The following is a 16,615-nucleotide window of genomic DNA, read 5'->3' as shown; positions in this document are numbered from 1 at the left end:
TAATCCGGGGTCGCCACAGCGGAATGAACTGCCATTATTTATAACTATCCGTTAAAACTAGTCAATAGTCCATTACTAAACTGTTAGTTAATGAGTTATAAATGACTTGTTAGCTGTATTTTATTCATTCATTCATTTTCTTGTCGGCTTAGTCCCTTTATTAATCCGGGGTTGCCACAGCGGAATGAACCGCCAACTTATCCAGCAAGTTTTTACGCAGCGGATGCCCTTCAAGCCGCAACCCATCTCTGGGAAACATCCACACACATTCACACACACACTCATACACTACAGACAATTTAGCCTTTCAAATTAGCCAGACAATTCTTTCTTTCTTTCTTTCTTTTTCTTTCTCTGTTTTTCTTTCTGTCTTTCTTTCTTTTTATTTTGGAGATAATACAAAATATGAATACAACAGAAATACTTTTGTAGTGTCATAGATCTACACTGTAAAAAAAAGGGGTAATTTTGCTATTTATTTTCGGCAGCTGGGGTGCCGAAAAAAATGTTTAAAAAATGGCCTTTATATTACAGAAATTCACTGTAAAATAACAGGTTGAATTACAGAAATTTAAATCTTACTGCTTCTCAATCTGCGGTCACACTGGGCTTGTCCTCCCATAGACTTCCATTCATATGCATGCGATTGCGAATGCGTCAGACCGGAAACACAGGGTCATGTGTCAAGTTTCGCAGGGTGCTGCAGTGCAAAGTTCAAGCTTGGTGAACTCTGACCTGCGAAATCGCATCACTTGACTGCGTGAGACCTATCGAGGATCAAACTGTGACCTCTCTGGACAGAAATTTAAAATGTGGAGCAATCGCTTGCTTTTTTAAATGTCTAATAATCTTGTATAATCCCGCCTCTTTTCGCAGCGCTGCACGACAGAATACCGCATGTTCAAACTCTAATGTGACCGCAGCTTTCCTCTGGGCTGTTTATGCTAATGAGGAAGAGATGGTCACTAGTGGGCGGAGCTTTCCCTCTGAATGTTTCTGTTGACTGTTTTTGTCAAATGTGATTGTAAAAAACAGAATTAATTCGTTTTTACCATTAAAAGGTGGTTACTTTCACACACTCTTGTCATATAACTGTGTATAAACCCCCTTATAAAAGTGATTTTTGCATAATAGGTCCCATTTAAAGTAAAACTTGCTAGAAATTTACTTGTTTTTCTGAAAACATTACCACATCGTTTTACTTGTCTAGAAAATGCGTATTGATTTAAGCAGCAGGGTTATTATACTTAACGAAAACTAACGAAAAAATGAAAACTAAAATGTAAAATAATTGTCGTTAACTGAAATAAAAATAAAAACGAGTTTTTTCAAAAACTAGAACTAACTGAAACTGTATTGTGTACATACAAAACTAACTGAAACTAACTAGAATTATAGCAAAAACCTTCTTCGTTTTCGTATTTGTAAATGCGTTTAATAAATAATCTTACACGCTGCAGGTGTTTGTGTTTGACCCTTTCGCACCTTAGAGTCTCCTTCCGCCATTGGGCAGATCGAGCCGGTTCTCCTCGAGTCATCTTCTGTTGCTCCCGCGACAAAAACAAGTGGACATGACAGCAGCACGGTGACAGCATTAAATACAGAGACTTAAAACTATTACCTTAACACATGTGAGCCCAATAATGGGTTTTATTTCTGTAACGCGATCGCGAACGAATCTTTGTAACCGGATCTTCTAAGTGAACCGGTTGAACAAGTTCACCAAATCGAACTGAATCATTTGAAACGATTCGCGTCTCAAGTAAGCAATTATTCACCCACTTCTTACGTAATAACAAGCCTAATACCCCCTCTGACTCTAAACAATCCAATATATACTCTCATGCAGTTAGAACAGTAAGGTTACATTGAAGCTGCGTCCCAAATGGCACACTATACACTATGCACTCATGCACTATGTACTTATGCACTTACACACTCAACAGGGTAGTATATGTATGTAGTGTTGTCCCAAATGGCACACTAATGTTCTTTTTACTAAGCGGAAATTCAAACCGTTTCCCTGATGTTGTTTGACGGTTGCCAAATCATTGAAGTAAACGGCCGAATTATCTAATAATACCTGCCGTGAGTATTGCCGCAATCACTATCGGGAGCCGCTATAATCACTCTCGTAAAAGAATTTTGCTTTCACCATCCAAATTAAATAAAGTTATTCAACATGTGCGTCCGATAGCTCCGCCTCTTCCGCTACGTAAGCAAACCTGCGGTCGTTGAGTGCGTGAAGTGTCCATCATTACACACTTCATTTTAGCGGCTGAATGAGTGCATCATCCGGGTAATTAAAGTGCACTTATTATTTTTAGAGTTTTCAGTGTGAACGCACTACTTACACTATTTATACTACAAAATGGCGTAGAATAGTGCATAAGTATGCGATTTGGGACGCAGCTTGAGAGTCGGTGAACCGATAATACTGCGCGTGGGTGATTCAGTGAACCAAACACAAACGGTACAGCCTGCTGTGTGACTGAACTGAACTTAGAACAACTGCAGCGCGGGTAAACCGAGGGCTTAAATGAGAGGATCTGGAGAAAAACGTAAGTTTATTTCATAACAGACTATCGTAATTGCCCATAATGCCCATTGATTAATCCGGCCCTGCCCATACGTCTAACCTCACAAGCAGCCTGGCACGCCCTACTGAAAAATCCAGCTTAAACCAGCCTAGGCTGGTTGGCTGGTTTTAGCTGGTCGACCAGGCTGGTTTTAGATGGGTTTTGGCCATTTCCAGGCTGGTTTCCAGCCATTTCCAGCCTGGTCTTAGCTGGTCAGGCTGGGACATGACCAGCTAAAACCAGCTTGACCAGCCTAGCCAGGCTGGGAGCCCAGCCAAAACCAGCTATATCCAGCTTAAACCAGGGTGGTCAAGCTGGTTTTAGCAGGATTTAGCAGGTCATTTTTCAGCCTGACCACCCTGCAGAAAAAATGGTTTTAGCTGGTCGACCAGGCTGGTTTTAGATGGGTTTTGGCCATTTCCAGGCTGGTTTCCAGCCATTTCCAGCCTGGTCTCAGCTGGTCAGGCTGGAAACTGACCAGCTAAATCCAGCTAAAACCAGCTTGACCAGCCTGGTTTAAGCTGGACATAGCTGGTTTTGGCTGGGCTCCCAGCCTGCCTGGCTAGGCTGGTCAAGCTGGTTTTAACTGGTCATCTTCCAGCCTGACCAGCTAAGACCAGGCTGGAAATGGCTGGAAACCAGCCTGGAAAAGGCCAAAACCCCTCTAAAACCAACCTGGTCGACCAGCTAAAACCAGCCAACCAGCCTAGGCTGGTTTAAGCTGGATTCTTCAGTAGGGCAGCTAAGACCAGCCAGTAAATGGCCAAAACCCCTCTAAAACCAGGCTGGTCAACCAGCTAAAACCAGCCAACCAGCCTAGGCTGGTTTTAGCTGGATTTTTCAGCAGGGACACATATTGTACTTAGGGCTGCTTTCTTGTGGGCTGTTGTATTTGAATTTGAGGATGGGTAGATGGTTGTGGTAGATGATAGTGTTCATGTGTCCTCTGAATACATGTTTCAAAAAATGTATGTCTGCGTTTTTAATCATACAATATTTATCCTGTTGATTTTGAATCTTGTACCTAACAAATATCCTCATTTAGAAAAAAAAACCGAAACTAATAAAAACTAAACTAAAACTAACCCTGCTAAAAAATCCAGCTTAAACCAGCCTAAGCTGGTTGGCTGGTTTTAGCTGGTCAACCAGGCTGGTTTTAGAGGGGTTTTGGCCACTTCCAGGCTGGTTTCTAGCCATTTCCAGCCTGGTCTTAGCTGGTCAGGCTGGGAGATGACCAGCTAAAACCAGCTTGACCAGCCTAGCCAAGCTGGGAGTCCAGCCAAAACCAGCTATATCCAGCTTAAACCAGGTTGGTCAAGCTGGTTTTAGCTGGATTTGGCTGGTCATTTTCCAGCCTGACCAGCTAAGACCAGGCTGGAAATGGCTGGAAACCTGCCTGGAAGTGGCCAAAACCCCTCTAAAACCAGCCTGGTCAACCAGCTAAAACCAGCCAACCAGCCTAGGCTGGTTTAAGCTGGATTTTTTTAGAAGGGAAGACATTGTAAAATATATAAACTAATAAAAACTAGGAAATCTGCCTCTAAAACTAATAAAAACTAACTGAATTTGAAAACAAAAATTCAAAGCGAAATAGAAACTAAAACTAATGAAAAATCCAAAACTATTATAACCTTGTTAAGCAGCTTTGGATATTTGGACGACAAACACAACACAAAAAAAAAATATCAATCCAAGTAAGATAATTAGTGTCTGTAATTAGCTCAAACCTGTAATCACAATATAGTTTAAAAGAGTTCATCGCATAACTAAAAACACAAACCCAAAGCAAATGATTTGCTGGTTCCTCCATCTTCCTGTGACTAAACGCATCCAGCATCATGTCACGGAGCCTTTAATGTGTCTCTGGAGGAGGACGGATGAGCTGCGAGCGGTTCTCACAGCAGGCCCGAGGTGAGATAAAAGGAAACGTATCGCTGTGAAGACTTTTACCTCTCATGACATCACCGTTAAACGCTTCCCGACCTCCGCAGCTGCTGAGCGAGACACACCCTCACATATCCTGCAGTGTCCGTCGCAAAAAATCCACAATCATTCGCCATGGGAAAAAAACACGACTTTTCCATGTGGTCCTGGCAGAAACCCCTTGTTATTTTGTGACCACAAAAGCCCAATAAAATGACTCCGCTTTAATGGTGCGTCCAAACCCAGATCCTAGCGGACACTGATGCAACCCCATAAAGAGATCGTGGGTTGGATGTAACATTAATGATTCATTCAGGACTACTGTTTAACTCAGAGAGTAACTGTGACTTGCGATGAGTCTATATACAGTTGACATCAGAATGATTTTTTTCCCCCCAATTTCTGCTTAACGGAAAGATTTTCATCAGTATTTCCTATAATATTTTTTCTTCTGGAGAAAGTCTTATTTGTTTTATTTCAGCTCGAATAAAAGCAGTTTTTAATTTTTTAAAATCCACTTTAAGGTGAAAATTATTAGTCTCCTTAAGCAATGTACACTCACTGGCCACTTTATTAGGTAAAGTGCTTTCAGAATTGCCTAAACACAATAGCTATCAGGGTTCAACGCCAAGGATTTTTCCTACTGGCCCAATTGGACCAGTGGTTCAGATTTTTACCTACCCTGCCAAAATTTTCACTGGCCCCCCCAAAAATTTTTTTAATTAATTAATTAAAAAGTGAATTGCTATTTCTTAGCCAAATTTATTAAATAATATGTCACAAAATATTGTCTGTGAATCTAGAATTCAAATATTTGAAAAATGTTAAAATATTTAGCAGTAAAATATAGAGTATGACTTAAAAGTGACGGCAAACTAAGCAAAACATCCCTTCATTTTTTTTCGTCGTGTTGTACTCATGTAAACGTTTCCACAAAGTTAGAAGCAGACGTTTTCTTTTAGCCTCATAATTTAGTGTTGCGGTTATGTTGACGTCTATTAAAATTTAGGGACAAGGCAGCACTGCCCCGATCGGGCCAGTAAGGATTCTGTCTACTGTCCCGAGCATCCCTCATGCTGGCCCCGGGCCATCGGGCAGTCCTTATTGTTGAACCCTGGCTATGTTTCCATCCAAAAATGCGAAAAAACTTTATGCGAAAAACTGGATTATCGCATAAAAGTTGTGCGAATGAAGCATCGTTTCCATCCAACGAGTCAAAGCGAACAAAATCGTCACTTCCTGATTAACTGGTGCCAAATATCAACAGTAAAAACTGCATTTGCTGCAGTAGGAGAAGCTGCATCAATCTTTTTTAAATGAATGCGCCTCAGAAGACAATCCTGACAAGCAGTGAGCGCGCAGTGGCGTTTGAAGGTGTCGGACGCAAAGCACAGGCGCTCTTGATTCTGGAGGTCATTAATAATATAATAACATTAATACTTAAATGGTAAGGCGTTTTATAATGAACAAAACAACATTTCAGATGTTTTATAATGTGCTCAGCCTGACGTTTTGTCCATTCACACACATTTTAAGCATCACATGATCTCTTTCAACAAAATCACATGACCTTTTTTAATGCGCATGCTGGAGTTTCTGCGGTAAAAGTGTGTCCATCGCAGCTTATGCGCATCTTTTCTTATCGAATAAAAAGTTTATCCTACCCAGTTAGGCGCATAAGTTTTTTATGCGCAATTTCAAAATTTATGCGCATCATGGCGTTTCCATCAACTGTTTTTTTTATGCGCATTTGCAAAATATAGCTAAAAACATAGCTATTGTTGCATAGATTCAACAAGCTACTGGAAATATTCCTCAGAGATTTTGCTCCATATTGAGATGATAGCATCTCACAGTTGCTGCAGATTTGTCGGCTGCACATCCATGATGCAAATCTCCCATTCCACCACATCCCAATGGTGCCCTATTGGATTGAGCTCTGGTGACTGTGGAGGCCATTTGAGTACAGTGAACTCATCGTCATGTTTAAGAAACCAGTCTGAGATGATTCGCGCTTTATGACATGACGTGTTATCCTGCTGGAAGTAGCCATCAGAAGATGTGTACACAGTGGTCATAAAGGGATGGACATGGTCAGCAACAATACTCAGGTAGGCTGTGGTGTTGACACGATGCTCAATGGCACTTATGTGCCCAAAGTGTGCCAAGAAAATATCCCCCACAACATTACACCACCACCAGCCTAAACAGTTGATACAAGACAGGATGGATCAGTGCTTTCATGTTATTGATGCCAAATTCTGACCCTACCATGCAAACGTCACAGCAGAAATGGAGAGCAGGCAACGTTTCTCCAATCTTTATTGTTCAATTTTGGTGAGCCTGTGTGAATTGTAGCCTCAGTTTCCTGTTCTTAGCTGACAGAAGTGGCACCCGGTGTGGTTTTTGGCTGCTGTAGCCCATCTGCCTCAAGGTTGGACGTGTTGTGCATTCAGAGATGCTCTTCTGCAGACCTCAGTTGTAACGAGTTGTTATTTGAGTTACTGTTGCCTTTCTAATAGCTGGAACCAGTCTGGCCATTCTCATCTGACCTCTGGCATCAACAAGGCATTTGCGCCCACACAACTACCACTCACTGGATATTTTCTCTTTTTTGGACCATTCTCTGTAAACGCGAGAGATGTTGTACATGAAGATCCCAGTAGATCATCAGATTCTGAAATACTCAGACCAGCCCGTCTGGCACCAACAACCATGCCACAATCACTTAAATCACCTTTCTTCCCCATTCTGATGCTCAGTTTAAACTGCAGCAGATCCTCTTTATCATGTCTACATGCCTAAATGCATTGAGTGTATATTTTTTCGATTATCTACAGAACAAACGACTCTCATACAATGACCTGCCTGATTACCATAACTTGCCTAATTAACCTAGTTAAGCCTTTAAATGTCCCTTTAAGCTGTATACTAGTACCTTGACAATTATCTAGTCAATATTATGTACTGTCATCATGGCAAAGACAAAAGAAATCAGTTATTAGAAATGAGATATTTAAAACTATTATGATTTCAAGAGTTCACGCTTAGCTCATGACTTACGAAAGCTCATTTGGCATGCTATCCCAGGCGAGAGCCCTGAGCTCAAGGCATTCCTAGATTCCAGGGCTCCCTCCCTTTGTGGAGCGAAGGGAGATTGAGCTCAGGGCGATCTCAAAACTCCCCCGCAGTTAGCCAAGGTGAACTTCCTGAGAGCGAGACGACTAGTAAAAGAGACTTAGGTTTAAGAGGTCTATGATGCAGAGAAAATTTATTTATTTATTTTTTTGTTTTTTTGAGAGAGAACTGCGTGCTAGCGCCACGCAGAGATACCAGAAGCTCAGTAGGGAGCCGGAGCTATTGGCATTGCTGCTGGTTGCTGGGCCGCCGAGCTACCTATTTTGGATAAAGGTGGAAGAAGGGGGATGAGGGGGGATTCTTCAAGACGAAGATAGTTGTAAGTGGAAAAGGAGCCCACATAGCAAAATTTCTCTGGCCCAGCTCTGGCCCACACAATCAGGTTTTGCTTTGCCCACATGCCGCAGTGAATTACGGTACATGACTGGACCAAATCTGGCTTCCAGACAAGGGCCAAACACGGACCATATCTGGGCCAAGTCTCAGCCAAGTTAATAACTCATAGCTGGGCCTGAACTGGGCCAGATAGGTTGGTGTCACGATTGCAATGAAATTGATAAACCCATGAAGTGATGCGCTTTAGGCACACTATGGGCACGCTTTTTCTCAAAGTGACCTGATTTTTTTTCTTTACTCAAAAACGATTTTAGTGTATTTTAAATGTGGGTCAAGACTGGCCAAACTCACATGGCCCACTTATCACATTTTTAAATCTGGGCCAAATACTACGTTTTTCATCTGGCCCAAATCTTGTGTGCCGGCTTAAAGACGGTGCCACCTCTGCCAAACCCGGGCCATGTTTGGCCCACATGCTGTATGCCAGTGCCGGATGAATGCCTGCTGTGCCAGCTTTTTGCCAAATCTGGGCCAGAATTCTTTGCTACTAGGGAGGAGATATATATAGGAACTAGGGATCCTTGATTAAAGGATCGTGATAAGCTTATATGAGCCAGCTGGTTTAATCATGAGTACGTACTCCTCTCGAAATTAGTTTAATAAATTAAACTTCACTTAAAACTTGTCGAAAAAAATAATCTTCTTTCAGTTAAATAGAAATTGGGGGAAAATACTCATTTATGCAATATATTTATAATAATTTCAGTAATAATATTAAATAACACGCGAAGGTTTTTATTATGTACAGTACAGGTTCTGTCTTTTAGTAGATATATTAAATGAGAGACTTTGTTTACCAAACAAGTGGCTCAAATTGGATTTGCATTGTATGTAGATTCTGTCTGCCCCAGACCATTGCAAATAATTAATTAAGTAGGCTATTAGTGATGTGCACTGCTTATTTCTTAAGTTTCTAATGAAAACAATTGAGTTTTGTAGTGTACATCTCAGTATTTGTATGCATAATATAAAGGCTGTTTCTGCAATCCAAAAGATCAAACATGGAGATTATAGAACGGTAGTTTGGCCAGCAGTTTGATGAAATCTCAGAGGAAGCGGTCATGTGTCGCTATCAATTGCTTTTACATGGGATTGGGCTGTTTCTTGACGTGTGAGAAGGGCTGACCTTTCAACAACCTCTTTAGACAATGATCTCAGAGCTGGGATTCAGGAAAACACTGTGACATCAGCACTGGTATCAATGAGCCTCAGGACGCGCACACACACACACTCACACCCACACACACACACACACTTACACACACAATCAAATGCAATCATCTAATTGTTAAATGGGAAAACAAAAAGCTCACTTTGTACGGTGTTATGCTTGTGCTGCGGAGTGCTCCGGTTCGATATAAAATCAAGGTAAAACTCTTACTTTTCTCTTGTACTTGCTTTTGAAAACACTATTGGTTGGGTTTAGGGAAGGATTTAGCTCAGTGGATCTTCTTCTAGACGTGTACAAATAGGACGTATATCTGAAACGTACAACAAAGCGTGCCTTAATTTAGTGGTTTCCAGCCACCAGGCTGTGGACAGGTACCAATCGGTGGATCAGTTGGTACCAGGCTAAACAATAAATCATTAATTGTTTCCACTTTATTTATTATCCGAGTCTGAACGATCTTTTTATTTTGAAAAATCACTGTATTCTCTTGCTTACATCTTAGTTCACTTGAGCGCCAAAATGTAACCCACAAGCAGCAAAGTGAGTATGTAACAGGCGTCTTTGTCTTTGCGAAGTGGGAAAAGGCCCTGTGAAGGACCCACAAACTGCTAAGGAATGAATCCACAACCCATTTGTCAACAAATCAGGTGAATCCAGCATGTTTGTGCAAGAAGATCAATTGATGGAGATTGCAAAAGAAAGCGGCCTTAGTAGCCATTTTATATTGCGTTTTTTTTGTGTGCGCAAATTGACGCTCTCACTCTTTCCAGGCACACCTAGTTAAAAAACATCTTTTTTTCAGAATGCTGCAAGCACACCTTGAGTCATGTGACAAGAACTGACTGATTAGTGTCATAGTTTGTATGGAATATACACAATTCTCAGACAAACACCCAGACACCAATTTTCTCAGTAAATATAACTTTTGTCAGGGCGGCAGAAATGTTTTGTTTTGTCAGCTTGTCATCCTCTAAGAAAACTGTTGATGGTCACCCAGCAATCTGCATACATGCCTGGCAAATAATAGCCGCATGATTATTTGATGATTATTAAACTTTAGGTTTTTATATATAATTATCTAGAAATTCATAAACCAAGAATCACTTTAAAGACAAGTAAAAAAATTGGGCTTGTTTTCCAAAAAAAATTTCATAAATAAAAATCAATTTTAAGCAAAAGTTTCCTTAAACCAAGCAACATAATATGGCCAGTGGCCAAAGTAAAGCAAAGTAAACTTGTTATTGGATTGTTTAGCTTACTCCACTGGCACATTATTTTGCTAGTTTAAAGGAAAAACTCACTTCATTTAGAGTTTTTATTTTCTGTAAACAAAGTGACAATTTTATTTGTCTAGAAAATGCTACATGATTAAATTTATTTTCTTGAAAAGAAAACTTTTTTTTTTTTCCTGAGAACCGCATTTATTTGAAATCAAACATTTTTGTAACATCTTCATCAATACAAGCTTGTGCAAGTTTGAAAAATGCTTCTGTTTTAAAACGGGTGATTTTGCTCATATTTTAAGATTATAAAGCTGAACAGCATGAAATGTCATCAGTCTACACAGATTTCCTAGTATTTCTCTGTTGCAGTCGGGAGATCACAATATTACTATGATATAAACACAGCACTACAACATACAAAAGAAAGATATTGACTTAGAAAGCCACATACAAGTTTTATAATGATTTGATCAGCTGTGGTTTGAAATTACACTGCTTTCCCTTAGTTTTTCTTGTATACCGTATTTGCTCATAGACAGGTTAATGGCCGCCGATGAGCTGTCTCTCAGAAATGATAAAGATTTTAAAATAGGCACTAACCTTATAAATCAGGCGTCTCAAACTCAATTTACCTGGGGGCCGCAGGAGGCAAAGTCTGGGTGAGGCTGGGCCGCATAAGGGATTTCACAAAAAAAAAAGTCCTCAAATGTCATTATTAACAGTTTTATTATTTCTTCTGAACATGAAGTGTCCTGAACATTAATAGAACATTGAGTGAAGATTATGAACAGTTCTTCTGAACATGGCATCTTTTGCCTACTCCTTGCTGCCAGAGACTTGACAAAGCTTCTTCTCACAAATCTGAACCACATTTGGCTTTAGAGCGGAAGCAGTTGAGACCCTCAGTATGGCTTGGGGGAACTCACTCAAAACTTCCATTCCCTCTAAAAAAAAGGCGTATATATGTATAAATAAAACACCCCCACCCCACTCCAGTCACATCAGTCTGTACCAGTCTGTATCTACCTATAATATATATAAGATGCAGGCTAGGTAGGTGGCAGGCTGCAGATAGGTAGCTAAGTGGCAGGCAGGGGCGGGAATAGCTTACCTTGGTTCTGGCCGGCGCGAGATCCCTCCTAACACTTCCCGCCCGTCACAGCGTCTAACAAAGGGGCGGGGTGCGTGGTGACGTCACCGGCATCCCCGCCCCTTTGTTCACACGGCGGGCGGGGAATGCCAGTGACCGCTGTGTAGGGGTAGAATCAGCGGAGCGGGGAGCGCTCTCTCTCCCTGCTCCGCTGATTCTGTCAGTGTACAGCAGTCGGCGCGGGCCACAAAATATTGCACTGAGGGCCGCAAATGGCCCGCGGGCCGCGAGTTTGAGACCCCTGTTATAAATAAACTGCATAGTTCCAATCTAAACAACTACATTATCACCTAAAAAAATTCAAAAGTACATCATGTTGTCCAACAGCAGTAATAATTGTCAAAATGTAGTGTCCTTTGCTTGTTACTGTATGTGCGACGAGTAATGTGAAGGGTTAAGAGGCTGAACGAGTGCTGTTACTGGCAATATATCAGATTCAAGAACTAGACAGAACTGTTGTTTGTGTGTGTGTGTGTGTGTGTGTGTGTGTGTGTGTGCGTGTGTGTGTGTGCATGTCTTTGTGACATATCAGGACACAAATCTGTATAATGACATGGGTATGACACAGGTGTACCAAAAAGGAGGTGAAATATGAGGACATTGGTGACGTCCTCATTTCTCAAAATGCTTATAAATCCTATAGGATGAGTTTAATCAGAGAGTAAAGCTGCACACAGTCTCCTGTGATGGTTGGGTTTAGGGGTGGGGTGGGGTGAGGGCAATATAATACACAGTTTGGACAGTATAAAATGAATGGAAACCTATGTAATGTCCCCACTTTTCACAAAAACAAACGTGTGTGTGTGTATATATATATATATATATATATATTAGGGGTGTCAAAATTAATTGTTTCTTCTGTGCACCGCGATGCAGACGCGGACAATTCGGTATCGATTCAGTAATAACCATAACCGGTTATTATGTCGTGACGTCATTTATCTCCTATGCGCTCTGTCGCGAGGGAGGTGAGCGCCATTATTTACAACACTCAGCCAACTCAGGGCCGGCCCGTGGCATAGGCACCATAGGCAAATGCTTAGGGCGCTGTATATCCAGTGGGGCGCCAGAAATGAGCGCGCTTCAGTTGGTTTTGTTTTCGATTTTCCTGACACACTTTCAGTTATAGACGGCAATAACTCAAAAAACGCTTACCCTAAAAAGATCTAAAGTGTGTTTCCTACAGAAAGACAAAGCTGGTTATGTTTCACAGCTGTCTTTCTTTTTTTCACTCGACATTACGAGCACTGCTCCGTTTAAGCCCTCGCAGTCTGCGTTTACTTTAGCCGGCAGAGCTCGCGATGAGAGGAGCTCTCTGTAAGGGACCGTCGGAAAAGTGATTTATTTTTTTCGTTTTTCTGCTCCGCTCAGCACGAGCTTTCCCTGTTGCAAGGGCTTAAGTGTGTTTGTTTGTGTGTGTGTGTGTGTGTGTGTGCGTGTGTGTGTTTGTTTGTTTGATGCTGTCTATGTTTGTAAATGTGTTTGAATGAGAGACAGTGTGTTGCTGTGTGTCTGTGTGTTTATACAGAAAGCATGTTATAGCCTCCCCCCTAAAATATAACACTGTGTATGGAAAGCATCGTCAATCCACCGTGATGCACCGAGATATCGAATTGAACCGAATCTATGGCATGATAATCGTAACCGAACCGTGAGACCAGTATAGGTTCACACCTCTAATATATATATATATATATATATATATATATATATATATATATATATATATATATTTACGTTATTTACAATAACGTTCCAAAAACAAGTACAGCCAAATTTATATGTTTGAGAAAAATATTAAATACAAATGTAAAAAAAGAGAAAGAAAAAACAAAAAACAAGAGAAGCAAATATTTTTTTATATTTAGTAGAAATTTTGTAGGTTGTCATTTTTTTTGCAATATTTTGCTTAAATTTCATTGTATTTTTTTGTATTTCCAAATATGTTTGGTGACTAAAATATAATTTTAATAAATATATCTGTTTAATAAATCTGTTGTTTAAATGCACCAAAATACGTTGCCTATATTCACTGAGAAATGGGTAAAAAATACTCATTTGCAAAATGGGCTGCACTTAGGTTTGCTGAGCACTATAACAAGACAAAACTGAAAGATTTTGTAACATAACGTCTTTTCTGTTTCCTTAATACACACTTTTGCATGGTCAGTGTATATTGCATTCACTTTTTCCTCTATCCCTCCAGCAGGATTGAATTGCTCAGTATATGACTGTCATTTTCTCACACAGATTTCGATCTGTGGTTTCCTTTGCAGGAGGCTTGACGTCTTTCCTCCTCTATGGCATTGTGGGATACTTCTGTCTGAGGCAAAGGGACGCAACTCTGGATATCTGCAAGAGCTCCTGATGAGGAAAGTTGAACAAAGGCTGACCGGCCCGTGCTCCACACTCCTGGGTTTAATTAGGAAGTGTGTGTTTGTGTGTGTGTGTGTGTCAGGGTGGGAGTATTGCAGAAATGGAGTAAAAGTACACTCAGATCGATCAACTCAAGCCAAAGTTCTGCGTCACAACAGACAGCAGTCTGCAGTTATTGCTTGTGCGCTGCTCCAATGAGACGATTGTTTGGCCTCACAGGAATAACGCTGCAGAATTGATGGAAATCATTCAAAAACAAAAAGCCATTGTTTCATAAGAGCTTTACCACTTTCCAGGCCGACTCACAACGACTCCGTAATGCTTATCCGTCTTCATAAAACAGACACGGGAGGGAAATTGACAGAGAATGAACAGCGCACTTTCATTTATGCGTGATATATAGGCACTTAAACATTTTATACATGATATATACAGTAGGTACCTAAAATCTCCTCTCCTGCAATTTTTAATTTATTAATTTATGAGTGTGTTTATTTTTGGAATATGCATACGTTTATGTAGGATGCAAAAGTACAAAGAGCATCAGAATACTCATTTCCTAGCAGTTAGCAAAAATGGGAAACTAAAATGCAGTAAACAAAAAATTTGACTAAAGGGCGTTGTTACGGTCCATTGTGTAGTGAGGAGGAAAAAAAACAAGGTGAGGATCTAAACACAGCATTTAACATACATTTATCCAAAGACTTCAACAAAACAAAACTAAAAGAAATCAGGGAATACATGGACATTATGAATATGGAGTCTTATAGTCAAGGAGGGAGGCAAAGCGGAGGCAGAACTTGGGGCAGGAAATAGGGCCAGGTCCGTGCAGCGGATCAGACAGCCCCAGTGGGTCAGGAGGCTCTGCATCAGGCACTGGTTGTTCAGACAACCCCAGTGGTTCAGGAGACACTGGTGGATCAGACAATCCAAGTGGGTCAGGAGGCTCTGGTGGTTCAGACAATCCAAGTGGGTCAGGAGGCACTGGCGGGTCAGACAAGCCCAGTGTGTCAGGAGGCACTGGTGGTTTTGATTACCCCAGTGGGTCAGGAGGCTCTGAGATAGGAGGCACTGGCAGTTCAACAAACCTCAGTGGGTCAAGAGGCTCTAGGTCAGGAGGCACTTGCGGATCAGACAACCCCAGTATGTCAGGAGGCTTTGCGTCTGGCATTGGTGGTTCAGAAAACCTCAGTGGGTCAGGAGGCACTGGTGGTTCAGACAATCCATGGCGTCAGAAGGCTCTTGTGGTTCAGACAATCCAAGTGGGTCAGGAGGGACTGGCAGGTCAGACAACCCCAGTAGCTCAGAAGGCTCTGGATCAGGAGTCACTGGCGGCTTGGACAACCCCAGTGGTTCAGGAGGCACTGGTGGTTCAGACAATCCATGGGGTCAGAAGGCTCTTGTGGTTCAGACAATCCAAGTGGGTCAGGAGGGACTGGCAGGTCAGACAACCCCAGTAGCTCAGAAGGCTCTGGGTCAGGAGTCACTGGTGGCTTGGACAACCCCAGTGGATCAGGAGGCTCTGGGCTAGGGGGCACTGGCAATTTAGACAACCCTAGTGGGTCAGGAAGCTCTGGGTCTGTATGCACTGGTGGATAAGACAGCCCCAGTAGGTCAGGAGGCTCTGCGTCAGGCATTGAAAGTTCAGACAACCCCAGTGGGTCAGGAGGCTCTTGTGGTTCAGACAATCCAAATGGGTCAAGAGGCTCTGGGCCAGAAAGCACTGGCGGTTTAGACAACCCCAGTGGGTCAGGAAGCCCTGGGTCAGGCGGCACTAGTGGGTCAGGAGGCTCTGGGTCAGGAGGCACTAGTCGATTAGACAACCCCAGAGGGTCAGGAAGCTTAGGATCAAGAGACATAGAGAGGTCACATGGCTCTATTCATGGGACTCAGGTGGCAGCTCTTCCCACTTGTGGGACTTGGGAGGATCTGGTGCCAACCATTTGGGGGATTCAGGTGGATCTGGTGCCTGCCATTCAGGGAATTTTAGAGGATCTGGTGCCTGCCATTCGCAGAATTTAGCTGACGCCAGTGATCATTTGTGCAGCTCAGGTAATGGTGATTCAAGACACTCAGGAGCAGGACGCACAAGCCATGAAACCAGTGGGCATTTGCACCAGAAGTATTGCGGTCACCAAAGCAGTCCTATCCACACTCATCCCAAAACAACGTGAGGAACACCAAACACAGCATTTAACATACATTTGTTCAAAGACTTTAACAAGCGGGAAACACAAACTAGTATATATATATATATATATATATATATATATATATATATATATATATATATATATATATATATATATATTATATTGCAGGGAAACAAACAGGCTAAACAGAATAACTAAACGAGAGGGTCAGAACAGTCTGGGTCAAAAGGCACAGACAACCACAGTGGAACAGGAGGCTCTGGGTCAGGAGGCACTGGCAGGTCAGACAACCCCAGTGGGTCAGGAGGCATTGGTGGTTTAGAAATCCCCAGTGGGTCAGGAGGCTCTGGGTTAGGAGGCACTGGTGGTTCAGACAAATCAGGAGGTTTAGGATCAGCAGACATAGAAAGGTCACATGGCTCTAGTGGCACTGGGAAATCATATGGCTTTGGTGGTCATTTGTGGGACTCAGGAGGATCTGACGCCCACCATTTGGGGAATTCAGT

This window comes from Danio rerio, chromosome 3 (genome assembly GCF_049306965.1).
Source record: "Danio rerio strain Tuebingen ecotype United States chromosome 3, GRCz12tu, whole genome shotgun sequence".
Lineage (NCBI taxonomy): Eukaryota > Metazoa > Chordata > Actinopteri > Cypriniformes > Danionidae > Danio > Danio rerio.
The sequence above is the reverse complement of the archived record's forward strand: the minus strand, read 5'-3'. Positions refer to the sequence as shown.